Here is a 17500-nt window from a genome sequence, read left to right as displayed (position 1 = left end):
ATTGCTAATTCCCTTCAAATCCCAGGTGAGCAAGTGTGTACATTTTCTACCCCATTAAAGGCTTCTTTTATGTAGTTAACAACAAAAGATATACTACGTGTTTTTGGTTGGGAGACATAGTTTGAACAAAGTGATTCTTCCTATTCCTATAAAGTCATGCAGTGTGAAAGCCCCTGTCGTTGATCCATCTTGCAGTGTAATCAAAGCAGCGACAAAACACTAGCCCAGATAGTCATGCAGTGTAAAAACATCTGTGAAACGACTACTTTGAAAATCATGCAGTCTGATCTCGGCATTAGTCCCTTTATTCATCAAGGGTCACCACAGCGGAATGAACCGCCAACTTATCTAGCATATGTTTTATGCAGCGGATGCCTTTTCAGCTGCAACCCAGTACTGGGAAACACCCACACATCATATGCACATATACACTACGGCCAGTTTAGTTTATTCAATTCACCTATAGCGCATGTCTTTGGACTGTGGGGGAAACCGAAACACCCAGAGGAAACCCACGCCAATACAGGGAGAACATGCAAACTCCACACAGAAATGCTAACTGGCCCAGCCGAGACTTGAACCAGTGACCTTCTTGCTGTGAGGTGACAGTGCTAACCACTGAGTCACCATCTCGCACTGTAACAAACAGATAATTATTTCATTTTTAATTTTAGGATTTTGCTATTTTACAAATGTTTTTTTTTTACTAAAATATTATCCACCCTTTCAGTCCCTTTACTCTTTCATTCAGGCATTCATTCATTCATTAATCAGTTAATTCCCTCATTTACACATTTATCCAGACCTTCATTCATTATTCTGTTAATTCAGTCACTCACTCTTTCGTTCAGACATTCATTCAATATACTGTTAATTAAGTCATTTACTCTTTCATTCAGGCCTTTGTTCATTCATTAATTCACTCGTTTACTCTTTCATTCAGACCTTCATTCATTTATTAATCCAGTAATTCAGTCATTAAGTCAGTCATCACTCCTAAAAAACAACCCAACAAACAAACTAAACAGTCATAAACAGTCACCAGTTGCCTTTTCAACTGCTCTGTCCGTGCAGTGAAGATCACTGGGGTCCAATTAAAATTCTTGTTAAAAATACAATGGCATCTTCTCTTGTGTTTCACAGAAAAAGAAAAAAAATGTTCAATTGAGAAAAGGGTAAGTAAATAATGACAGCATTTTCCTTTTTGGGTCAACTATCCTTATAAATCTGACTGACCATAAGGAACCAAGCTGTCCATAAGTTTTCATGCAGTCATGTTTTATGTGCCCTCTCACACTTTCTGTCAGTCCTCAGAGTAACTGCTCAGTGTCATTAACTCCTGATACCTGTCTTACGCCTCAGATAATTCCTCTCCTCTCTGCCTCGATATCTCTCCTTTTTGTAGTCAAAAGCAGGTGTTTCTTCTCTCCCTGGAGCGAGTGTTTGTTTAATGGTTTATATATTCTTTTTTTTCTGCCTGCCTGATTACTGGGGCGGTGAATTGGGTTTGAAACATTCACCTTGAACTGTTTGAACTTGAAAGCTGTCCCCACACCCCCCCTCTGGCCCTGTCTTACCAAAAACTGTGAGCATGTGCACACGTACCCACCACGGAGCTGTCTAATAGCATTCGTTATCTACGCATTATTGCTTATTACTGTATGGCTTGACATGGCTTGTTGTGGGGGAAAAAAACAGCAAAGCAGAATTTCTGATGAACAGCAGCATTCGAACACACACGTCAAATTGCTAATGCAGGGTTTGACATAGCATATGCAGAATTTTAAGGCAGTTGCAGGCTGCTTCCAAATCAGGGCACAGTTTGTGTGAAATCTGGTATTGTGAAGGCTGTCATCCGGATTTGCTACCAAATCTGGAATCACCTGTAGTAGGCGGTCTGAGTTTGGTTGCACCGCAACTGTGGTTCAGTTCATGAATGTTATAACAACCCATTCTCGGATGCAAATGTGTCCAAGAATTAAAGATACATGCAGGTGTGATGCAGATTAGTTCAGCAAAACATAAGAAGGGAATCACAGTTGGATGGTTTATCTTTGATATGTGTGAGATTGAGTATGCGATGCAATTGTGCAATCAAAGCAACAAATTAATGGATCCTCCTCAAAAGAGTCTGATTTATATTAGCATGCAATATGTCGACAAGATCTCAAATCTTGTATTTGTGATCTTTGTATGTGTTTATATACCTCACTGATGTTTAAAGAGCCCATATTTTGCATTATAAAAGGTCATATTTTGGTTATGGGGGTCTCCAACAACAGATTGATATGCATGCAATTTCAAAAACACTTTCGTTGTCTTATAATGTGCATTTATTTATATTATCAGCGATTCATTTGTTCCCAAACCTCTCCATTGTGTGTGGCTAATCTGCTGTGATTGGTCTGATGGCCATGTCTGTTGTGATTGGTCGACTGGGTTCAACGCAAGACAGAGAGAAACACTCACCATGGCTATGAAGTACTCGCAGAGTATGTGAGAGCCCAATGCAGAAATGCAATAAAACAATGCCTTTAAACACCAGCATATTACTCTACTCTTAATGCCAACCCCAAGTAATAACAATGACACGCATTCAGTATGCGCATTTACGCATTACTCCACACAGTGGCAAAAGTTGAACTATTTTTAAAATTGATCGCTGTTCTTGATGTGTAAGAACAGCTGATGGTAGCCATAAAAAAGACAAACGGCAGAGGATTGCAAGCTCAGAAACACATTTAAATTGGTAAAGGAAGAAGCAAGGTTTTGAACGCAATATGTGAACAGCCCCATACAGATTTAACCTTAGAGATACAGTACAAGCAGTGATCTATAATCGATAACTGATTACAAGTAAGATGGGGCGATAACAACTTACAACACACGATTAAACACATATTTTGCAAACTACAGAAAACGAGGCAACAATGTTAATTGCACTTACATGTTCTGATCCGGAGGAAGAAGAAACTGGTTCATATGAACTATAACAGTTACTGACAAAGTCGCTGTCAAAGTCTGACAAAGTCCCATACATAATCATATCTTCTGCTCCTTCTTTTAATAACAAACAGCTGACGAATCCTGCCTTGCAGCATAGGTTATTGTATCAAAAACTTTTACCCTGAATTAACAGATCCCCGCAAATGAATCTCCATCTTTTAGTGATTGTTACCTTTGCATCATGATCAGTCCTGTGATCCCCCTTGCTCTGCAAGTATCTGAGGGGAAAGGCGCGTTCACGTTTTATCCGGAACTGGCACTGCATATTTAGGGATGTACTGAACCGATGTTGTCACATTCAAGCAAAAGATCTGACCCCAACAAGATTCATTTATTCGACTCTGAGTCAACTATTTCGCTAAAGAATCGATAGTTTTGAACATGGTGCACTTCAGGATGTAAACCTCAGCTGGATATTTTCAGTCACTTAGTGCTGTTACACACTGCATGTAAGGTCATTTTCAAACACCCACAATAGGGGCTCTTTAATGTGTCATTTTGGACCAACTATTTGCCTACCGAAATCTTGTTGGCAAAGTTTGATGTCAAAGGGGCATTCCTACACAACACATTCACCCATGTTTTTTTATCAAGTGCCGTGAACATTTACAATAAATATTTTGCTGACACTTTCATCCACAGTGACTCACATACATACACATGCCTTGAACATTGCCTGTGAAGCAGTTGGAGGTTTGGTATCTTGCTCAAGGGATTCACCACAGGAGAGAGTGCTGAAACTTGCAACCTTTGAATTACAAGTCCAACTCTCTAACCATTAGGACCCCATTTATGATGCGATGCAAATCCACTATGGTTTGTTGGAATCAAGTGTGAAACAGGACCAGCACTATGAAAGGCATCCAATCACACTTAGACTACAGAAACATGGCTAGTGTGAATGGCTCCACATACACGCACATCCATGAATCAGAAGCATTCATTTATACATCTTACATCTAGATACCTTGTGTGAATTCACCTAGGTTGCCAGCAGGTGTCGTCAGGCTAACGAAAAGCGGAGCTGCTCTTCCTGAATTTTCACACACGTATGTTCACATACCCACGCACAGGTGCACACAGAAAGCTGGAGGGGACAGGTAAAGGGTGGAGCACTTGTGCAACGGGCAGGTGAGTTACTGCATCGGTGTCAGCGAGCGCATCTCACCTGTGAAAAATCTTCCAGCCCCGGGTGACTGTCATATACAGATGTAGTACCTCGGTTCCCACCATTACGGGCCGTGTCGGATCAGGACTGGATAATCGCGCCTCCTGCTCCGACATGCCGCGGCCCAGAGCTGCTGTCTTGGTTAATGACTAACCTGACGAGCGTTTGATGTAGCTGAGCATCGACATTAGCGTAGACTAATTTACTCCACCGATGCGGTATTTGGACTCACAGCACGTGTTCCTCCGGGCCGCCTCAGACTGTTATTAAGAGATGAGAGAGGTGTGTTTAAGCCCCATCTCTCGCTGTTCTTCTCCCTCTCTCTCTCCATTTGTCATGTTTGATGATCTAAGTTGCGATAGTGTTTGAGGAGTTCTTATGAGAGAGGTCTTTTGTAATGAGTGGAACGGCTGAAAGGCCTGCAGGTGATTCTAAATTACGCTTTATTCCGCAAGTCTGCATGATTTACAGTCAAAAGAATAACATGCCATTCTGATGAATGAACAAGCGCACATGAAAACGGGCCAATTTTTGCCATAAAACTGTGGCGAGCTTTATTGGGAACGTGGCGTGTGCGAATCTGTTCCGCCGTTGCACTAGTGAACTCTCCGAAGGAAGCCTTGTGTGCTTGGAGAGAAGCGGCTCGGAGTAGTTTGAAGTTGTAGAACAGACGTTTGGGAAGATCATGAATAGTAACAGCTGTTTTTGGCACTGTTGGATCAGTGTTCTCATTTTGGCTGGGCTGCATTATCTCCGGAGAGCAGAACTTAGGATGGCTACCAGCTACAGCTCAGGGATTTCTCGGCTTACCCCGGCGCTTCTTCGCATCCTCACTTAAGGCAAAATTATCCTGCAATTATGTAAACTCATTTTCCAACACACACACGAAAAGAAAGGCATTAATATATGCCTTCACCTCAAGCCAGTGTTTTATATGCTAATGCGAGTTAGTTTTCAGCAGAAAGAGGAGGTGTTTCATCACGGGGGCTTTTGACTGGGCCTGAAAATGGATCCGTATGTAGAATTAGATTAGAAACAATGTGGAACTCGTGGGATCGGCCCGGACTGGAGCTTGATGTACGGTTGCAGTAGGTGCAGGTCCCACCTCTCTGCTGGCTGCTTGTGTGTGAGCCGCTGCCGTGTTTGTCTAAGTCATAATGAACTCTAATAAGCTGAATAAATCATGCTGACTGCGTTGAGCTCTGAAGGTACAAGCTGGCATTGATGGAGGGCCCAACCGGTGGGGATTGCTTCTGTGAGGAACAGACAGTAAATACAAGGCTGGCATTTATTTCGCTTCATGTTGCTGTTATTCTAAGTCAAACTCAGCAAGGTGTTACTATAATGATTTTTTTTTTTAATTGAGTGAGAGTCTAAACAACCGGGTTCTATGTTTGTAAACAACCGTTTTTAAAGAAGCTATTTTTCTCACATTGAACCAAGTAGTCTGATTGATTGATTGGTTAATTGATTGACAGATCTTTCTTTATTTCTTTCTTTCTTTTATTTTAATTAGGCATAAAATTTCAAGTTGCTCACTAACTAAGGTCTCATAGTGATGGGTTCAAAGTCAATTAAATGTTGTAATTGTCTGTTTAAAGATTTGAATGTCTGATTGTGAGTTATATTAAAGGTGTGCAAGTTCTGATTGGATAAGTTGTATTCAATGTGTTTTCAGTTCAGTAAAACTGTGTTTGTATGTTAAATGTATGCAAGTTCTGATTGGATAAGTTGTGTTTAAAGCATTTTTAAGCATTTTCTTATGTGTGATGTACGTGCAGCTGCACAATTCATACCACACATTGTTAATGTATCTATCATTTTTTTAATTTTCAGGTCAATTGTTCTTGCAAATTAAATTCAAGTGTCTATATTATTGTATGTTAACATTAAATAACAAAAAATTATTAATCAAATAAGGGTGAAATAATGTCCTATCCTTGTGCATTGTAACAAGTGTACTGTATATGGGGGCAACCGAAGTCTAAAGACTGATTTATACTTTTGCATCAAGCGTACACGTATACTTTAGCGCATCCTTCACACGGTCGCATACCACTCACCATGACTGACACCAACGTTTATGCGCACCTCTCAAAAAATTTAACTACACGTCGCGTCGACGCATAGCGCAAGCTCTGTAATTGGTCGACTTAGTACCGGTGACAAGCATGGGCGGTGCTGAGAGCCGCAAACCTGATGGAGCGAGTGTCGAGGCCCGTGAAGGAGCTCCAGATGGAAACTTTAGTTTTGTGTTTACCTTATGATTAAAGTTGATGCACGTCCACCGGTTTCTATTTCTGAATGAGTGAGTTTGAACTACTTGTAGCGTTCGTTGTTTGGATGAAAAATGGAATACCCACAAAGAAACTCGACACAGAGCAACATAAAAGCCTACTGCCAGCTAGCGGTTCGGAAGTGTTGTTGCAACACAAACATCCTGCAGAAGTATAAATTCATGATTACGCACAAGGCAGGCGCCATTGGTCATGCTGATCACTTGGCGCAGAAGTATAAATCAGTCTTAATGAGGAATTAGAGAGTTAACCGTGGTCACACTGCACTTTTCACCCCATAGACTTCCATTAATACTGATGCAAATCCGACAGAAGTTTTGCATCTTGTTGCATTTTAAAGCTTTGTGAAATCGCATCCCATGATTGCGTGAGACCAATACTAGATTAAACATGACTTTTCTAGACAGAAATGTAAAATATGGAGCAATTGCTTGCTTTTTATGTTTAGTCATCTTTTTTAATCGTGCCTTTTCGCAGAGTCGCATGACACAGTTTCGCATGCCCACACTCTAGTGTGACTGTGGCATTAGACTTGTGGTTCAAAGGTCATAGGTTTGAGTCATAGCATAGCAGGGCGTAAATAACCAGCACTCTCTTTCACCCTCAATACCATGGCTGCCTCTTGAGTAAGACTCAAATCAGTTAAAATCAGTCGATGTCTATAATCTGAACACAAAATATTTACAGAATCCTGAAGATTTATTGGCATGAAATGCAGAAATTTATGTAATGCACAAGCTTGTATGGCTTATTACACTATCTATGGTTTTGATGCAAGTAATTTTGTATGATGTATGTTTATCAATGTTTTGTCAGTGAGCCATTTGGACCTCTGTGTGATTGTGCTTCCTACTGATTAATTCTGTTCTTTGCTTATTGAGACGTGTTATCTCGGGCTATTAACGCACTGGGATAATTGTACTGGGCTGTAATTACAGCCTCAGACTTCAAAAGTGTTCTGCGCCTAACATCAGTCTTCGCACATAAAGCCTGCGATTTACAGTAAAACTTCATTTAAGGCAATAAGTCTCACAGATTGTGATTAGGGTTAGGAATGGAGATAGTGTGTGTGTGTCATCAGAGATAGACAGGTTAGAACAGCATCTGAACAATATTACAGCACAATGCTGCAGGTTATGAAAAATAATTAGAGATGCTTGTGTGCGTGTGTGTGTGTTTGAGGAAAAAAAAACACACCCTCACTGTTTTGAAGTTGCATATTACAGTTTTCACAACTTTCATTGCGTGTGCACTCTCTTTTAATTCCCCTCCAAATGAAGACCATTACTCTCACTCTAGCATACTGTTATTAAGGGGGGAAAAATATTAAAGTAGCTATTGCATTAAAAATCTTAAGTGCACATTAATTTTGTCAAGCAATAATGCACTGCAAATGATTCTCGCATTCTATTCTGAGCGCAGAGGAGACGTCACAGGTATCAGCAGGAGCCAGAAGTCTGTTGTGTGTCACCAACACAATAACTTCAGCATTATTTGAAAGGAATACGGAAGATAAATGGTCAATTTCTGTCATATTTTATCCAGTTTTATTTTATTTTTTATTGGCTTGCCAAAGCTAATAAAAAAGCATCAAATAGGCAGCAGCCGGATTCCAAGTTGTTTCTAAAGGTTTCCTGGCATGGTGTCCAAAGCCTCTGAAATGCAAACTATAATTAGAGAGAGAGAATGAAAACGAGAAGAAGGGGAGGGGAAAGCGCTTAACGTTAAGTGCACAATCGGGCGTTTGAACCGCTCGGAGTTCAGGCTTCTCGGTTTTGTGTTGCTGTCAGACTGTGTCACGGTGTTAGACTGTGTACTTGTGTGAATTCACAGGAATAAAGATGAGATGAATCAGATGTGTGCGTATGAAAGCGAGGGAGTGCGCGTCTGCATAAAGAAGAGAGTAAAAAGAAGAAGCTGAGAGGAAAGAAAAAAAAACTCTGCTTTGGTTTTTCAGGCCCACTGGCAGAACTAAACAAACGGGTGCGTATTGCAGGGGGAGCACATTAACTGTAACGGCTCTTGATCTGTTGGAGCTGAGAGTGCTGTCGGCATGGCTAATAAACACTTCATTTAGTTTTAATGGTGCCGGCGCCTCTCGGCAGCCTTCAAAAGCCCTCTTTATTTGGGTCATTTATGTCTTTCCTCGAGGAGCACCCTGGGGACGCGGGATCTGTCCACACCGCTGCGCGCCGCAGCGTTTGAAAGCGTGGGGGAAATTAATAGGGCTATCTCTAAAAAATAAATAAATGATGGGCAGAATGCCGCCAACCAGCCCGCTGAGCTTATTAAAGAGAGACAGCGAGAGGGAGAGAGACACTTGCAGAAAGAGAGATTTTAATGTGAATTTTGCACCTTTTAATGTGCGAGTATTTTCCTCTTCCTCTTTGATTTTTCTTTTCTTCTCGCCCTCCCTCCGTCTTCGCCGGCTCTCTGTTTCAGACAGAGTAAATGTAAACATGGCAATTATGGATTGTGTGAGAGTTAATTACTGGGTGTGCTCCTGCCCTCGGGGACGTTTGGCAGAGTGTTTGCGTTGATAAAACGCTCGACTCATCAGCAGCCCTCCAATGGTGGCTGAGCCCTCCGAGAGTGGACCGAAGGGAGCCAATCCCTGGAGTCCTCACGGCTCAAGGACCAATTAGTATTAAGCAGAATTAATCTAAACGGAGTATTGCCATCAGAGCGGGTCCACTGGAGGTGAGGGGGAATTAGCCCACCCGATTGATTGGCTGGATCTTTTTAACGGTCTCTGCTCTTGCTTCCTCCTCCTTGCAGTCTAAAGTGAAAAAAGGGACACATTTGGGCTTGAATGATAGAGTGCATTTAAATCTCTTAATGAGGACAACAAACAAACAGATGTTAATGCAGCTCATTTTTTTCTACACGCCAAACAATAATTATTGGCATCTGTGGTTTTATAAAGAACCTTTAGCCTTTCCTTTGCACAAAAGCTTCTTTATAGTAGGGATAACGGTTCTTTTGACACAAGAACAAATGTTATTTTAGAAAGTGTTCACTAAAAGGTCCTCCCCCAAAATAGGTGCGTTTATAGGAATTGGTTCTGTCTTTGAAATGGGTTTTGTGAGGGAATTCATGGTGGGTGCTTGAAACTAAGCAAATGTAAAATTATTATGAATAAATGATGTTTTATGCATCTGTGTGTGTGTGTGTGTGTGTGTGTGTGTGTGTGTGTGTGTGTGTGTGTGTGTGTGGGCCATCAAAATAAAGTGTGACCTTTAGGTTTTGTCAGTTTAATGGCTAATTCACACTAGTTAAACCCCTAAACCCCAACGCTCATTGATGGATAAGCAAATTGTACTAAATTGTACAAACAAATTAGCCACTAAATCAAAAAGTTACCAAATGTTGTGAGGTAAATATTGGTTTTTTTTTTTTTAATATCGCAGAGGTTCTGATCAGATTTTAATGGAATAACCCTGATTTTCCATCATAACAAATTAATTAATGAATGAATAACAATAAGAATTGGAAATTGAATTGAAATGTTTTTATTGTCCCTGAAGGGCAGTTGGGTTTACAGCAATAGCCAACAGCTAACAGCAACACGTCTCACTTGAACAACATAGAAGTAACAGTAAACAATAAAATAATTTATAATCAAGTAAAAAAACAAAAAAACAAAAACATACAAATTAAAGCTTGGTTCAGTAAGTAACCCAATTACACATGAAACATATGAATTTAAATATTTGTTGGACCTTGCCCATAAGTTTACCTTCTGCTTGATGGTAGGAGGCAAAACTTAAAATAAAGTGGATGGTTCTCATTTGCTATGATGGACATGGCCCTCTTTATGGCTCTCACCTCATACACCAGCGGCTGATCATCTGGGTCCAAAAAAAAAGACCACAAAATGACAGGGTGCGAATGACAAATCCTAGCCTTAGATCAATCCACATATTTTGGTACACAATTGAAGATGTTACTAAAACTTTTGTCAGCCAAATATTTCAAAGAAATTTTCATAATGACAAGTATGTACAGTATACATCAATGAAAACAATATAAAGATCACTTGAAAGTTCTTAGTAGCATGTTCTATTCTATTAACTTCTGAAAAATGTCTTTAAACTTCAAAAAAAGAAAATTTATTGATAAACTTTCACAAATTGTTAATCCATCTCAAAAGATTTTGGGCACAAATCTTAACAGTAGTGGACACAGCAAACTAATTAATGAATGAATAACAATTATAGCTGGAACTGGAATTGAAGTGTTTTTATTGTCCCTGAAGGGCAATCGGGTTTACAGCAATAGATGACAGTTAACAGCAACAGGTCACACTTGAACAACATAGGAGTAACAATAAACAATAAAATTAATGATAATCAAGTTAAAAAACAAACAAAAAACATACAACTTAAAGCTTGTTAAGTAAACCAACTGCAGTTGGAACAAATTAATGCAAATATCTTTTGGACCTTGCCTGTCTAGAATAAGTACACCTTCTGCCTGATGGCAAGAGGCAAAACAGAATAAAGTGGATAGTTCTCATCTGCTAAAACGGACATAGCTCTCTTATGACTCTTACCTCATACACGTTTCCAATACTGTTTAGATTTGAGCCCAAAGTCTTTTGAGATAGATGAATAATTTTCAAAAGTCTGTCAATAAATTTCATTTATTCATTTGAAGTTTGAAGACATTTTATCTTAAGTTTATAAAATAAACCATGCTACTGTGAACTTTCAAGTGATCTTTGAATTGTTTTCATTGATGTATACTGTACATATTTGTTGTAATTATAACATTTTCATTTAAACTTTTGTCCGACGGAAATCAGCTTGAATCGTGTTCCAAAATATATGCATTAATCTGAGACTAAGATTTGGCATCCGTACCCTGTCATTTTGTGGTCTTTTTTTAGACCCAGATGATCAGCGGCTGGTTCAATTGCGTCCTCTATTGATTTGGGCCAAAAGCGGCTCCATTAGGGTTCAGTATTTGTGCACGTTTGTTTGGGACGAGAGATGTGACCCTCTCCACCCCAGCTGCATTGTTGAATTGATTAGCTCTGGCCGAGAAAATAGGAGTCGGGTCAAGGTTAACTCCACTAGGGCTTGTGCGCGATTATGCTACATTAGCCTGTTAGCAGTCAAACAGGAGGGGTCCTGTTAAGCTAATTAACACTTTCTCGTCATATCAGCGCTGACAGGAGTTCACAGCTTTCCATTGATCCTCCATAGTTTCCCATTTCTCAGACCTGTTCGGAGTCTACTCTCAGCACCTGACTCAAGCATCTCTGCGGCAAAGGCTCATTTGATTACCTGAAAACGATTAGCGCTAGTTGTCCCGCGATGCTACGCTAATATGCTCAACACCAGCATGCTTTCTCACTGGAGTTGTGGTGTAGGAGGTTGTATTCAGATTTCACGAGTTAAATAGTTGATTTAGTAGCCTGTGGAGAGCAAGCCCGAGTCTCTTTGCCTCCGAGCCATCTGCGTTCACATCAAAAGCAGGTCAAAATTCACAAACGTTGTTGCGCGCAAGCAACCCCAGCGCGTGTTTACATGCAGACTCTGGAAGGATATAAAGCTAGGGGGTTTTATGCGCTGTGACAGCTGCTGAGATGAGCGCATCGTTTGAAGACTGATCTCCTGGAGTTGCAGGTGGAAGTGTTGAGGATGCTTGAGCGAGTGAGAAGCAGGCAGTTGCCTTTTATGATGGTGTGATACACAGACTCTCTCTCTCGCTCTCACTGAGAGACTGGTTCATTTTTTTTTTTTTTGCCTTTTTGAAATCTTTCCCTCTATACATGTGCTCACACACACATACACACTTGCTATCGGTAATTTCTTCCTTCGGCGATTAAAGCAAAGAAGTGTCAGAGGCATGGCGTCTTTGTCTCTGTCTCGCGGTGAAACACTGATCCCCCTGTCACATCACACCTAATCCCCTCATACAGCAAACTGCCATTGTCTTCATTTCACTTCCTCTTCTCTTGCCTTGCTGTCTGTCCTCTCTCTCTTTCTCTCTCTCTCTCTCTCTCTTTCTCTCTCTCTCTCGTTTATTTACTTTTTACAACGTTCTGGCATTTGGGCGCTGCTTTGTCAAGTAAGTTACAGTGTCTGGAGCTCTATAATGTTTGCACCCTTTAAGAGAACTCATTTATCATGAAAAATCAGTATGTATGGTGACTATTTCGAGAGGTTTTCCTCCTTACAGTGGTAAAATGTTACACATGAATAAATTTTTTTTGTGAGAGATGATGACTAGCAATAGCAAAATTGGTTGGTGATGCAATATCCACAAACAAAATTTTTTTTATATATAGTTTTTTCTATTATTTTATAAAATGTTTACATTTTATATGCCACATATGAGTATATAATATGTAAAGTAGGATTTTACAAATACTCAAGGTACTGTAACTGAGTAGTTTTTTTCAGGAATAATAATTTACTGTTTTAAAAATGTGTACTTTTACTTTCGCTTGAGAACATTTTTACTGCAGTATCAGTACTTTTACTCCACTGTTTATCTTCAACCTGCAGACACTACTTTATTTTTCTTGTCTATGGGGATTAGAAAAATCAGTCCTGTGATTCTTGTCCAATCAAATCTTACATAGAAGGTAAATGGCATCATAATGAACTAACTCAAGACATGAGAGATTTATAATTGAAGCAAACTGTTTGGAAGCATTAAAAGTGTCCAAATAGATGTCCAAAATCTTTATACGCATTAACCTAGAGACTGTTTAGATGCATGTCACTGATGACAAGATGACAAATAATTACTGTGTGATGACCGAAATGGCCTTAAACAGCCAGCAGGCACGAGACATCAACATGATGTCAGAATGACGTTGTAGCTCATTGTCATGGGGACGTTGCTTGTTGTTTGGAAGTGAAAATCTATTTGACGTCAGAATGCAACATTAGGCCGACGTCAATGTCCAATGTCCAACCTAAAATCAATTAATTGTCAACTTCTAATAATGTTACAGCTTGATGTTGTGTGAATGTTAACAATATGACATCTATCAGACATTGGATTTTAGTCGCCATATCTGACAAATTAATGTCAGTATTTGACGTCAATATGACGTTGGTTTAAGATATTTGCTTGATGTTGTATTTTGGTCACTTTTTAATACAACCTAAAATCAACCAAATATCAACGTCATTTGACGTCGTTATTGGACATCAAAATAAGGTTGTCCTAAGATGCTGGCTAGACATTGAATTTTGCTCATCTGACACAACCTAAATCTAACCTAATATTAACATTTTTTTGACATTGTGTGCCTGCTGGGCAATAACTAAATGCACTACAGAATGTAACATTTACACACATCCACAAACTACATGTAAATGCATCAGCTTTTTACAGCATAATACTCGCTACTCACTACTCTTGAGTACTCTTGAAAGATCTATTTTTAACTCATACTACTCATATTACTTTACCTATATTTCTAAATGAGTAATATTTACAACAGATACTTTTACTCTACTTGCACTACATTTTTGGGCAAGTAATAGTACTGTTGTGCCATAAACCAGTATCATATCAGTCTGTCAGAATAACAAAATTTGTTGTAGTTTATGTCAGAGTTGATTAAAAAAAATACAAACCACTTGTTTGAAAACATTGTTAATATGATCTTAAGCCAATCTGTAGATCAGAGATGCCCAAAGTAGGGAACATGGTAACTTTTGATATGGCCTGCCATCCCATTTGAAAAGAGAGGAAGAATGTTTGTGGCCTGGACAAATACATTTCACAGAAATCATCAATTAGATTTTTTTTAATTAAAGGTAATCTTTTGTTTATTAGTTTTATTGCTGAGCTACAAAAAAAAAATTCAATTAAATGTAAATGAATCAGACTTTAAAAATGTAAATACTGTCACTTAACATACAGTAGATCTGAAATCTACAAGCATATCAAGGTAAAGGCAGGTGCAGCTTGACTAGTATATTCAGCATTGAACTCCATTGTGTTATGAATGGAATGTGTCTGTTTTTACAGTAATAAGTTTATTATGAAATGTTGACAATGATACTGCATTAGATATTAAATATGCTTTAAAGCAATGTTTTCTATTTTTTATATTACTGAATAAATTAGTAAATTCCTCTTGGCAAATTTAATGTAATACAGTTTGGTATATATTCATCCCATAGCCCTTAAAAAAGTTTGGTTTTTGGCCCTTTATAGCAAAAGCTTTGAGCACCCCTGGTCTAGATAAATGTTTTTATACTGTATTCCATTGTTTTATTGTCTCAATTGACTTGATTGACTGCTAAATTGATCAAGATTTTATTAACATGATAAGTGCGGTGATTTTTGTTGTAGTTTTTTTTTTTATTTGTTTGCAAAGAATACAGAAGAAATATAATATTGGTCTTTTATTTGCTGTCTGTTTGCTTTTTTGATTGTTTGATAAACACTTGTTACTTAATGTTTTGCATCTAGACCACTGAGCATTTGTATTAAAAAATAGATATCATAGATCATTTGTTGTCAGATTTTCCCCCAACCATTGATCATCTATAGCGGCAGAATCACCTATAGCGACAACCAGTGATAAATATACTGTCATTGTGATCTAAACTTTAGAGGAAGACCAAAACAGTGAATGACCCATTGTACTGCATGATGATCTCAATGGAATGAATGAATGGCTGAATGAAGGTTTGTGTTATTAAATTTCCCAGATGTCTTTGAGTGCGGGCGAGTTGTTAGGCCAGATTTGGGTTTGGCTCTTTTGTTGCGTGTGTTCTCAGGTGAAGATTTGCTGCCATTACAGATCCACCACGTGATTTACTGGGATGGAGCACAAGCGCAGGCCTCGGGCTAAGAGGGTCATCATGACAATTATACAATCTTGTTTTCTCTTTATTTGCAGCCCTGCCCTACATTCCTCTGGGTAATTTACAGCGCTGCACTGAATAGCTACTTCATTTTGGCATTTGTGACATATTGACATATTTTTGCTGTTAAACAATGTTTAAGGTGGAGATACACGGGATATAATTACAGGTTCACTCTGAAACAAAGTTTAGTGAAATGTCAACAAATGCAACTTACTATCTCTTTGAAAAGAAGAGAAGTGCAGATAAAAGAGACACAATTAGAGGAGACGAGACGTGTTGTTTGTTTAACTTTACTGACCGATGTCCCTCTAAATTTGGGTGAAGGAAAAGTTCACCCACACATGGCCTGTAATTAGAATAATTTGATCACTATCAAGTTATCTTTTAATATATCCTGAGGCTTCTTTTAGGGATTTTTTTTTTCACCAACACAATTTTTAGTTCACCAAAAAATGAAAATTCTGTCATCCTTTATTCACCATCCAAACAAGCTTGATGTACTCAGCATATACAGTATAAGCACACCCCATCACAAATCTATCTTTTAAATTCATATTTTTAATGAATAGGAAGCTATACAATATTATATATGTGCATACACATTAGATTAGTCAGTACTGAAGCCAAATCTGGAGCTTATCTAACAAAATAACTTACAATAACGGTCTAAAAACTAGTACACCAAAACTAGTACAGACAAATATTAAATAACAAATTTCAAAAGAGGAAAAAATCAAGAGAAGCAAAAAAAATTGTTGAAATGTTATAGGTTGTAATTTTTTGCTTGAATTTAATTGTATTTCAATTTCTAAATATATTTGGTGACTAAAATATTATTTTAATAAATATATCTGTTTAATAAATCTGTTTTGTTTAAATGCACCAAAATACATCATCTATATTCACTGAAAAATTGATTAAAATAATCATTTTCAAAATGGGGTGTACTCAATTATGCTGAGCACTGTACATTGACATATTTCCACATCCCCTGTTACGATGCTATGTCTATGTGTATATGTACTTGTTGATGTTTTTTTATTCCCCCTGATCTCACACTGCCCTACTTCAATGATAGCCTGAGAGGGGCTTTTTTTTGCCTCCCTCTTCCCTAATGTATCTTATTTCCTCTTTCTAAAAGCTACCTTTCGGCTGATCTGTCCTCCCCTGAAATGTATGATGTTTGTGTATGGTCAGAGAGGTCCAATTTCGCTACATGTAAAAGTGTATGTGACAAATAAAGGCTTTTCATCATCATAATCAAAAGATATTCATAAAGGTTTGGTATATTTGTATATTTTATTTTTTGAATAAATCTCCCCTTATGTATATTTTAGGTTTGATTGATTATACAAAAAAACTATGTAATAACATACATGGATACGTACACAAAAGACTACTACTACCAATATTACTACTACTACTACTACTCCTACTACTACTAATAATAAAAAAAAATAATAATAATAATAATAACAATAATAATAATAAAAACAATAATTTATGAGTATTATTATTATTATTATTATTATTGTTTATTTTTCACTTGATTCCTTTTTTACATTTTTGAAGATGTACTATTTTCTCCAATACATTGTTGAGAACAATTCAATTCATCATTTTGCTGCCAATTATAAAAAAAACTGTTATTATAGAAACAATACAATCTACATGACATTAAAATTATTATTACTTGTGTGTATTATTACTCAGCCAAACCAGTCAACTAAGCTACTTTGTGAGTGTATCAGCAGAAGCTGCAGCCAATAATACAGCCCAAACCAGCACATCCAGTGCAACATACACTAATTTTTTTTAAAGGTTTTAAATGTAGTTGAAATAAATGTTTATCCCTTGGTGCAGAAATGCCCAAAGTAGGGCCCGCGGGCCAAAGTTGGCCCATTGCAACCTTTACTTTGGCCCACCATTCCATCTGAGAAAGGAGTGAAAAAATGGAGAGGGTTGGGGCGAATGTCAATAATATAAAGCAATATTTTATTTTATTTTTATTTTTATTTTCAAAAATTATTAAATAAATTAGGACATTACCCTTGATAGCTATATTTATATTTGGTTCCAATCCAGATTGATTTTTGGCCTTTCATAAGAAAGTTTGATGTAATAAGATGACCTTTTGAAGGATATTTGCTCTCTTATGTCCTATTGAGTACTTGAGCCAA

At 38.1% G+C, this 17500-nt stretch overlaps 1 protein-coding gene across 3 annotated transcripts in view; it reads left to right on the top strand.

Moving 5' to 3' along the window:
- The window catches only part of fto (FTO alpha-ketoglutarate dependent dioxygenase), a 231806-nt gene that overhangs the window by 155533 nt on the left and 58773 nt on the right, over positions 1–17500 (top strand). The gene's annotated exons all lie outside the window — the stretch shown is intronic.

This window comes from Danio rerio, chromosome 7 (assembly GCF_049306965.1).
Source record: "Danio rerio strain Tuebingen ecotype United States chromosome 7, GRCz12tu, whole genome shotgun sequence".
NCBI classification, from domain to species: domain Eukaryota; kingdom Metazoa; phylum Chordata; class Actinopteri; order Cypriniformes; family Danionidae; genus Danio; species Danio rerio.
Note: the sequence above shows the minus strand (reverse complement) of the source record. Positions and strands in the feature narration are given on the sequence as shown.